The following is an 11119-nucleotide window of genomic DNA, read 5'->3' on the forward strand; positions in this document are numbered from 1 at the left end:
GGTCCGCTTCACCTTACTTAGCTTGCGGTGGCTGGTTGAAAATCGCGGCGCCTTGCAACAGAAGGATAAGAATGCCGCTAAAACGGATCCTCAGCAAGGAAGAGTTGGCAGAGCGATGCTGTATACATGCCGCAAGAGCTCGATAACGTTTTACTGCCATGCAAAAAGATTTATCATGTGCAAATAAATACATGCTGACTGGCAGGTGCGAGTAGCGAGGGCCTGAGCGATCGGTGGGCAGCCATCTTCTATTCCTTTCAGAACGGAGCAGTCTCTGGCTATTCAGAAAAATTTTCAGTTTTGTTCGGCATATTAATGCATTTTTTTTTCGCGTACACGTCGCTTTGATGCAGTGAGGTTTTGCGGTATTGTGAGGTTGCGTGACAGACAGGTGAGGTGGGTGTTGCCCAAAAACATTGAACCAATAGCAGAGGGCTAATGGTGAAAAAGCGTTGAATCAGGAATAATTTTTTTTTGTGCGGTTTAATCACTCATAATCAGTGTGTACATGTATATCAGATGGAGAGCCATCACGGTTTTCGTGACGTTGCGTGACAGACGGGTGAAGTTTGGAGTGGCCTGAAAAATTTTTGACCAATCGTGGTGGGCTGATTGCAGAATTGGAATAGAAAAGTTTGGAATCATTTTATGTTATAGCACTCCATGATTCTACAGGGGACCATAGAATGTAGACTTCCATGCAAAGATGGCCAATGTCACAAGGTTCACACGGCTGACGTAATGAAGTCAACCTAAGCTGATCTCAACCTCCCAAAGTGATGCGACATTGGTTGGCTGTTAAAAATTTTTAGCTATGGCAATGGCAACCTCATGGACAAATTTGAGGTTGAGTGAGGTCGAATGCTCAGTGAGGTTATATTTCACAGCAGCTGATGTGCACATTTCCACCTCATGAATAAATATGTGGAAAGTTTTGATTTTACCGATATGAAGGGGTAATTATTTAATACAATAGCCCCAGGCAGGAATCTGGAAGTGGGCTTCACCCCAAGCCACCTGAGGCTTTGTTTTCAATTTGTATAGACAGCTCTCATCACATATGAACCATAGGTGTACATATCTTTTGCTTTACTTCAGATGTGTGACACCACCGCAGTTGGATATCTTGCATCGGCCTGTATCCTCTGACCTTACTTTTAAAAGACAGTGAGTCACATGCCAAACCTCTTCCTCGTCGAGTATTCCTGCTCTAAACTAACAAATGACAGTTGCTGCCTCTCATTCAGTGTTGGCCAAAGACACCTAGCCAGAATCTTGGTACTGAATAATGAAACTACGCAAGACAAACATTCTTTTTCTGGTATGTTGCCCGTAGGCAACAATTGTCAATAAAGGGTTAATGAGAAATAAATTAAAAACTGACATGCAGTAGAATCTCGTTGATCCGATCTTCACAGGAACTGGAAAATAAAGTGTATCATAGGAAAATCGTATCATCCAACATATTATCCAACCAAATCGGATCTTCGGCAAAAGAAAACAAAAACTTAACATTTCGAAAAATGTATTAAGCAGAATCGCATCGAGGTTCCACTGTATAGAAAGAAACGACACTGAAATTGGCTGTAGAAAAGTTAGTAAATTACTAACTGCGCTCTGAAGCTTGTCACAATTTTTTCTAGAGTTTAGAAGTCTAGGACCTTGATTTAACGCAAGAAATGAATAGTCAAAAATATCATGTAAGTACCCCTTTAAAGTTCAACATCTTGCGACATATTTCTGCACATTGAGACGTAATATTTACCGAAGCCATAAGACTCTCAACAAAGCATGTTTCACAGTCTTGCAGGCAAACCGAACATTTACAGTGGTGCACCTTCAAATGGTGCAGTCAATTCTATGGACCTAATGCTTGCATCTTGCACACCTGCTCAAGCCAGAGGCAGGAAATTAGGACAACCTCGAAAACACTTCAATTATCTCTTTCTGAAAGAGAGAAGTGTGTTTTACCCAGCAATTCTTGACATAGCCAGACTGGTCTAAAGGTAAATTCACAACTATGTTCCTCACAAAGGCCTGATTCACACAGGTGTTATCGGCCCCATCACGGTACACGCGTCTGTCAGGACAGAGCATTTCCTTGCCGATTTCTCCGCTGAAACAAGACGCTATCGACATTTGCTGATGCTCTAAATATCATCAGTATCCTATGTTAGAGGAGAAAATGGTGTGAAAACCCTCTACTTTCACAGATACAGGTTCCGTAACATTTGGTGCCGAGACATGACAGGATGGGTCAAATGTGTGTGAACCAGAATTAACTTACAATGGCACTTGAACATAAGATAAGCTAGACAAACATTGCTGTAAACAGATGGCAACACAGGTGAAAAGTTTTAGATAATGATGCCAAAGGACAGACGCCATTGCTTGTAATGCTTCAGTAGAAGCACAAGGTGAGATTTTCAAGATCATAAGCTGGAATCTAAACCACGCAAGGCAAGCAAAGCCCACCTGCCAACTGTGTTCACAGCAGCCTACACATATTGTCAACCCACGTGACGTTTCTGTGGCCAACATACCATGGCGGTTATGCCAGGATGACTGTGGACGTAGATGGCAACGTGCCCAAAGCATTCTCGCCTTGAGCTAGCATTACAGATGCAGCCAAGGAGCGCCTGCTGCATAAATCAGTCTTGCGTCTGGAAGCGTCCGCAACCTCCATGAAAGTGTTACAGAGGAAAAGAGATGCACCAAATACATTTACTGAATATTTACAAAAACTGTAGCAGCTGACAAGATAGTAGTTAGCACGCAAAATCCAAAAGTGTTCCCTTTTTCATCAGCCTTTTAAAATATGCTCTCTAGATCACTAGACTATCGAAAGCAGGAACAATCGATCGATCCTCTTCCAAAAAAGACAATACAGCCCTGACATGGGTACTCACATGAATGAGCCCACTTCATGTGTTGACCACTCGAATCTGTTTTAAACACAGGCCTATTTCCAATGTTCCAACTGCAGTGCACTTGCACTGCAGTTGGAATGTAAATTAATTTGGGCTAGTTGATGGGTCTTAAACAAATGCACAGTGCAAAACAAAATATAGATGGAAGTGACAATGTGGACAGAACCGTCTTCCAACTGTTTCTATTAGAGCATAACCTCCCTATAGCGAAGCAACATATAGGGAACTGACAGTTGAAGTGAAAAAAGTGCCAGTCTGCCAGTCCTGATTACACTGCCTTAGGCATTCACATATTTTTCAATGATATCCATTCATGCACTGCGTGCACAAGAGACTATTTAAATATGACAAGCCTTTGGTGTAACTTAGAATGATCAGGGGTTCCCTGCAGTGCGATTAGGTGGCAAGTTTGGTTCAGTACATATTGATTGGTTTCATTGCATGGTATTTATATAATTGTTATTTTTACAAAATATTTCGCCTACTGCCTAATGCGAAATTTGAGTGCAGCTCTATACATGTTTCCATTTCACAATATATTGGCTAGCATGGACAATCTGTCTCGTGTGGCACTTCGCAAACAAAGCGAAGTGTGGCGCGACTGCCTTGCTAATTGGAAGACCACGAGAGCAGCACATGGGTGATGCGTGGGTGCAATTCACAGCAGCTGCCGCAGACAGATGATGCACACAAGTGTGGTATAAAGGCATCCAAGATTTTCCTTCCTAGGAAACGTCTAATGAAGCAATAGCTCCTAAGAAGGCCACTATCCAAAATAATCAAGAAAGGAATAGAGAAAAATGTCACAGAAAATCACATCAAACTAGGTCAGAGCATCAAAATTGACCAACATTCTAGGCCTTGCCCTTGGAAAAAGTCTTGCAGCAAGGTTAATTGAGCACAAATGATATGCAGGTATTCTATGGAGTGATGTCAAGGCTCAAACACTGAGCTCTGCTCTTCTGTAGGACCTTGGTGATGCACATTTTAAATTCCATTCTTCTGGCTACTATGGTTTCCAGGAAAACTAGTCATCCTTAAAAGGACAGGACACCACCATAGTACATTTTCAGGCATATTACTTGCGCTAGCAGACAAAACAATTAAGGTCTACTGACAATGAACATTTGCGGCAGGACACAATAGCAATGACAGTATTTGGCAGGATGTTTAGACAACAGACTAAAAAGAGTGGACTGGAGGTGAAAGCAGTTCTTTTGGTTAAGTATTTAGCTCAGCTTTAAACAGTGCATTGCTTGCATATAGGGTAACGTACTTGTCATATGCAAGTTTGTAACAGTGTACTTATGATGGAAAATTCTGATGAAAACCACACAGTGGCATGGTGAGGCAAGTGGACAACACAGTGGTTTTAAAGCATTGTTTCGTGCTGAGTACTAAGTAGCAAGTTCGGTATTCCCGCACAGCAGCCAGGTTAACGAGATCAAAAATGGGAATAAAATGTCAAACCAAGTGACAGCATGAAGCAAGACCTATAAAGTTTCAAAGTTCTTTGAGTCATGTGTGCACCTTGTTGGCAAATGTGTGAACTTTCGACGCAGAAAAAATGTCATTGGAAACAACTTGTCAAAGATAATCACTTGTTTATCAACAAAGTGAGATTTTATCACACAAGAGTTCAAAAAAGCCTGCTTAAAAAATGAGAAACACCAGTAATTTTCACTTTCTCTTACATTGAACACCCTGTGATTAAACTGTCTATGGCATCTCTAGCATGTCATGCGGACCAACACCTAGGCAAGAGATAATGCCAGCAACTGCTGCAGAATAGGCAAAAGCAGTGAAAACAGTAATGGCACTAAACAGGCTGTAGCATTACAAAAAGAAAATGCACAAGTTTGATGACAAATGATAAAAAAAACAATTCAGAGCCCTTCCACTATGTGAAGATGGAGACCAGCTGAAGCTGTACTTGTTGACAAGTATACTGAGTTATGCATGGTTAATTGCTATATTGATTAAATAAAGAAACATACACACAACATCGTTATCTTTGATTTTCTATTTACTTTGTCACCATGGTAACCATTGCTTTGTGGTCACTGTGATATACTGCAATTGGTCGCCGATGCTTTCGTGCCCACTCCCGCTTCTGTTCGCAAAGTGATCCTCACGGCCACGCTGTTCTTCATCGGTCACAGAGCAGCTATCCGACATTACGGATCTGCAGACAAGACGGGGCTGGCTATAGCAGCAGCCCGTTGCCTTCACCCTGTTGCTCACACCGGTGCTCTTAACATGCACATTGTTCTTCTTCAGTACGGACTAGACGCGTCCTGGCCATAGCAGGACCAAAGGACCAAAGCATAGGACCATAGCAGGACCAAAGGTCGCTAGAGCAATGTCGACTTCACAAGAAAACGAGGCACAGACATTGGTGGGTACACAATGACGTTTTATTATTCTGCCATCCACTCCGGAGCCACTGAGCACTGCTGGCGCACAGCAGGCTACTGTGGATTCAATTTTGCCAACGCAACTTTTTTCTATACACCGTGTCGATGTATGCACTATTGGTCATGATCAGAACCTAGCCATATACAGCTTCGCTGTAAAAATAGCAGGGGAAACGGAAGCAGACACGTTCAATGCATCACAAAGGAATTCAGCAGGCAAAAAGATGTGGTTTCTGCAGCACAAGCCATGACCTTGTACAGCTTGTGGCAACAAAATGCAGCACAAGCAGATAGCTCAATCACTTCGCAGTTGTTCTAGCCTTGTGAACTGGAGCAACTGGCTTTCCTGTCCAGGAAGCATGGGCAACGACACTGCACACATGTTGGTAATATCCAGCTTTGATGCAGACATAGTAACGTGTGGTGAGGAATTAGGTGTAATCTTTGTTTCCACTTCTGCATGAATTTTGTGGAAGTGCTGGAGGGTCAAGGTTTTATACAGCTATTAATTTATGTATGAGGTCTAATAAACCATTGCAAAGTGAATGTGTGGCATCAGCAACAGATAGCCAGGCACTATCACAAAAAGAAGCAAAATAATGCTGGCTTGTCGAAAGTTGCAGGTTCTGGAGGAGAGAGAGAAAAGGACAAGAATGCATCAATCAATTGGACATGACTGAAGGCATGCACGGTATGTCGAGCAAGAAGCGGACAAAGAGTACAAGGAAGCGCATGAAGGAGAACAGTCTGACTGTGTGAAGGCAAGAGCATCACATAAACAGAAAAATTTGAAGAAAGTAGCAAATGAATGGGGAGATCAGATGCCAAGGAGCAAGCATTTTCTGCTAGAAATGTTATTGCTGTTGTGCCTTAGCCCTGGTGCTGCAAATGGAAGGTGGAAGAAACAAGTACAGTACAAGCTGAAAAAGCGTTGTGGCAAGAGTGAGTGGCATTAGATCGGTGCCTCATCAAAATGATAGAATTTGCAGTGCTCATCTGCACGCAACAAAGTGTGGTAACATGTGCTGCTGGAAGTGTGTGAGCTATCTCGAGATGAAATGTACAATCAGCCAGCTCTTCCAGATTCAGAAAAGACTTATTAAGACCAGAGGAAAATTTCAAAAATTAGAAGACGGCAACCTGATTTGATAAATCATATTTTGGATGTTTCCAGTAGAAGCACTTGCACAACGGAAACTAAGCTGCATTAAAGGTTGGACTTCAGAAAGTGAATCAACACTACACCAACGATAAATGCAATTCCACTACATGGATGACTTGCCTTGTATGAAAACATTCTTTCACCTTGTGCTCTCCTGTTCGCCACGTAAGCATTGCGGATTAAGACGAAGTCTCACTGTTTGGTGCAGTTCGTTTGTCACTGGCTGACCACAAATTAATCGCTGTCAATGTCGTGTAATGAGCATTAAAAAGTTCTCTTCAGCGCCTACTTTGTGACTAATGAGCCGGCTGTGCTTACATAGGTGCGAATCCACCTCCAGAGGGTCATCACTGAATTGCATTTTTTTTTTTTTACAGGAGCGTGGACGCCTGCATAAATAGTGTTTTTTGACTGACTGCACATATGTTACCAGGCTTTTTAACAGTCTTTTAAATCACCCACACAGGCATACGTTATCCTCTTCATTTAGTAAAGAGGGGTAAACATCGACAAAATAATGCAGCTCAAGTAGCTTGAACGTGTATGCGTTTTCTAAACGCAGTGACGGACAAGATGGCTCGAGCGTTGCATAAAGCCAGCTTCGCCGCAAGGCATCAGTGTCGCGCAATCAAGCATGCGCAGTGTATTGCGGCGAAGTATACAAAGAGTGGAAAGCGGCCAATCATAGGATACAGTGCGTATACGTGCGCACCTGCCGCCACGTCTCCTGTCGCAGTACAAGCACGGAGACGCCGAACAAGTGTACTGGCAGGCCTTTAGAACTATTTCGGACGCGGTTGTAGCGATCTGAGCCCTTGTTTCGCCCACATAGTGCGCCCCGTATATGAGCTCGACATCGTAACAGCCGGGATTATTAATTACCCTTGCGCACAAGCTCCTCAGAAACGCTACGAATCTGTAACACGTAACCAATATCAATGTTACTGTACAGCTTTCACAACGGTCTACTGCTATGAAATTGCATGACGACCACTTTTCTTTAGCATAAATTTGTTCCGTATTCATCCGCAGGGCGTAGTGTTTTGCCAGTGTGGCTGTACAGCTCCCACAACGATCTACGGCTCAGATTGCATGGCGACGCAAGTTTTAGTACTTACACATACAGAGTACAAGATTTCCATTCCCACGAACCTCCAAGTGTGCTGTATTCTCAGTTACATTAAGAACTAATACATCGGCACGGCAGTTAATTCATAAACTGTTTCCGTTCCCGCGATTCCCCTGAATTGTGTGGTATGCTGACCTTGATCAACGACACTAATGAACAATGCATCGGCACGTCGTAATGCTTTGGCACTAAAGTCATCCGAGAAGACACCTCACTTTCAAACGTATCCCCTAGCGACTATAAAATTTAATATGCTACCGTCGTAACAAAATAGCAACAAACTCACCTCGGACGCGGCTTTTTCGCCTTGCCGGCCACGCATCCTGTCGATTCTGTGCTGCAAGCTCGGCTAGGGACAAACGGAGCAAACGGTTTTCTTTCCCGTAGTACCTAAACGACGAGAAATATTGAGCACCAAAAGTACCCACATTTCTCTCTCGCAACCACTGCTCCTCGCGCGTGCACAGAAAGAGCGGTGAAATCCATTTTCGATGTGCTCGTCACCAACGCTGCACCGCGCGCTTAGTCCGGCCCGTCCGCGTGGCCGGCTAGTGTGGAAGTGAAGTTGGTTGAGACTGCAGCGCCACGAAGGCGCGGGCGGGTGGCGGTTTCGCGCAACGGCGCCGAGTTTTAAAACTGAAGCTAGTCTAGTAACGTTGGTCCAAGGCGCTCGCCACGACGTAAGACGAGGGGCGTGGCCTTAGTGTTGGAAACGAGCAATCGCGTGCAGCCACCGCTGACAGTTAGGACAGCCAAGGGAAGGGAACACCGTCGGCAAACAAAAATGTCCGATGGGACAAACATGGCAGTGGGGTCAGTGGCGAAAGTAGAGCAGGCATTCGCAATTCCAGAAGAGTGCGGAGGGATCGTGGTGTCTTCTGTAACGGCCAGTTTGTTACCAAAATCGTCAAAGACATGTAAACTTGTATTGGGAAGCGGAGAAAATTCAACTTCGGTGCGAGAACAAGCAATGATGGCCTGATGATCGGAAAGGAAGTCCCACCCCAAGATGACGTGGTATGAACAGGATGAGAGGACGACGAACTCGAATGTATACGTGTATCCTTGAATGACAACGCGGGCGGTATATGCGGCAACAGGGGTAATGCACTGGGAACTTCTGCCCGGAGTGACAGCGCAGATAAGGGTGTCATTACTTTTCGAAGCTTGCGGCAAAGTTCTTCCGTAACTACTGAAACGGTGGCACCTGTGTCGACTAATGCCAGTGTGACGACTCCTTCTACAGACATTTCGATTACGTTCGTCGGAAGAGAGCGGCGCTTGTGTGGTTCGACTGGAACGCAGTTCTCGCCTCTTGAACTGCGGTAGCTAGTTTTCCTGCTCCGATGGGAACGGACGCCGCCGCATGGGGGAAAGTGAGCGTCGACGAGGGGATGGCGAGCGACGATCACGGGCAGAAGGGATGACGTTGGTCGTAGACGGCAAGTGCGAGTCATTTGGTGGCGAGAAGGACGAAGCTGGCAAAGCGTAGGAGCGGACAGGTTGGTCATTACCTTGAAGCCATAAGCGACGGCGACAGTACCGTGCCACGTGACCAGGGATTCCACAGAAGAAGCACACGGGGCGATTGTCGGGTGTACGCCAGGGTCCCGTGCTATCCGGTGATCTGGTCATGTACACTGGAGGGATTGGACATGGCGGTGTAGCAAATGGTGGTGCTGAAAAAGTCGATGGAGGTGGTCGTGCAGCAACGTCGGCGTAGCTTAGAGGTACAGGCAATGGTGGCGCTTCACGAGAGGACTGAATAGCTTCGGATACTTGTTCCTGGAGCATCTGACGCAACGTAGGAGCCAAGGACGGCGTAGGCCCTGGGATGGCGGTTAGTAGGGATAGCTGGCGGGCAGCTTCGGTAGTAGTAGGAGCTGTGGGAGGCTGCCGTGCGCAGCTACAACCCCGAGCTTCAGGAAGCTATCCTGAGGTGGGCTGAGGTGGTAGAGGAGGCCTACCGCGAGTAGGATAACCTCCCTCGCCTTCTTCCCGCACCTCCTTTCCCTTTAAGATGGGATAAATAAAGTTGTCTCTCTCTCTCTCTCGGAGCGTATAAATTCCTTGATTTCGCCGAACATATGGTCGTTAGTCACAGTGGCTAAACTTGCAAGGGAAGTATCGGGGACCGATGAACGTCGAGTGAGTAGACGTTGCCTCCTAAGCTCGTCGTAGCTTTGACAAAGTTCAGCGACTTTGACCACGGTCCGCGGGCTTTTCGAGAGGAGCATTTGGAATGCGTCGTCTTCGATGCCCTTCATTACGTGACGGATCTTGTCAGACTCAGTCATCGATGGATCGACGCGCTTGCAAAGGTCCACGACGTTTTCTATGTACTTGGTGAAGTTTTCACCGGGTTGCTGGGAACGGCTGCGCAAGTGCTCTTCGGCACGGAACGTCCGCACCTCAGGGCGACCAAAGACTTGCGTAATGCGCGCCTTGAAATCTGGCCAGGTGCTGAGGTCGGATTCGTGGTTGTGGTACCACACGCTAGCGACACCCGTGAGGTAGACGTTCACGTAACTGAACTTCGCAGCATCGTCCCATTTATTGTGGGCACTCACCCGCTATATGTGGAGAGCCAACCTTCTACGTCGTATTCGGCGGAACCGCTGAACATCGGAGGATCGCGTTGACGCACTGAGCCAGGACAAATCACTGTTGGTGAATGCCGCCAGGGGGCCAGCGAGTGCGAACGCGCTTCGCATCGGCTCTGTACAAACACGGCGATTTCATTCAAATTTCCACCCACGCAGTGCCCATCTCTTCACTACACCGTTCGTAAAGGTGAGCGCTACCATCTGTGCAAATTTGGTGGCCGTCGGTCCCCTTAAGCGGGCCCACGGGCCGAAAACAGCCCTTTGCAGATCAGCTGCCGCACTAGGCCTCGTGCCACCCCGCGCTAAGCCTAAGCCGCTTCGACCTCCCCTACGTCGACAGTATGGAGGCCCGAGTGATCGGAGAGACGATCGACCCAAATGACTATGATCCCAGGGACTGGAATCATATCCTGAGTTTACCCACCCGTCAGAAAGGAGCACCGAAAATCCAGGACCAGGCGAACGCCGCGACCGGCTCGTCACCTGCAGATTCCATACACCAAGCGTCCCAGCTGCGCGCGACGCGTCTCGCGGCGCAAAGGTCGGAACGCCAGCAGCGTTTGCCTGAGGATGCCTACAAGATAGTGTTTCGTTCAACCGGGGGACTTACCTTAACCGACCTTCAACCGCGCCAGCTTTGCCTGGCCCTGCTAACTACAGCCAAGGACCTCCAAGCACCAGACGCCACCAGCTTGATTATCCACCCCCTCAACAACACCTGCACGATGAGTACCCCGCATAAAGCCGACGCGCTACGCCTGGTCGTCATCCAACAACTCTCCATTCTAACCCAAGTCTACGCCGTCACCGCCTACATCGCCCCCCCCCCCCCCCCCCCGTGTGGTGCAGTAAGAGGAGTAATCACTAACGCCTAC

At 46.6% G+C, this 11119-nt stretch overlaps 1 long non-coding RNA gene across 1 annotated transcript; it reads right to left on the reverse strand.

The window, feature by feature from the left end:
• Positions 1-5325: 5325 nt before the first annotated feature.
• On the reverse strand, positions 5326-8072 carry LOC129383609 (uncharacterized). Its single transcript, XR_008611476.2, has 2 exons — positions 7925-8072; positions 5326-5973 (listed from the first exon to the last, which is right to left on the reverse strand). It is a non-coding gene; the product is annotated as an uncharacterized lncRNA (long non-coding RNA).
• Between the last annotated feature and the right edge of the window lie 3047 nt (positions 8073-11119).

The sequence above is a fragment of the Dermacentor andersoni genome, chromosome 8, assembly GCF_023375885.2.
Source record: "Dermacentor andersoni chromosome 8, qqDerAnde1_hic_scaffold, whole genome shotgun sequence".
NCBI lineage: Eukaryota > Metazoa > Arthropoda > Arachnida > Ixodida > Ixodidae > Dermacentor > Dermacentor andersoni.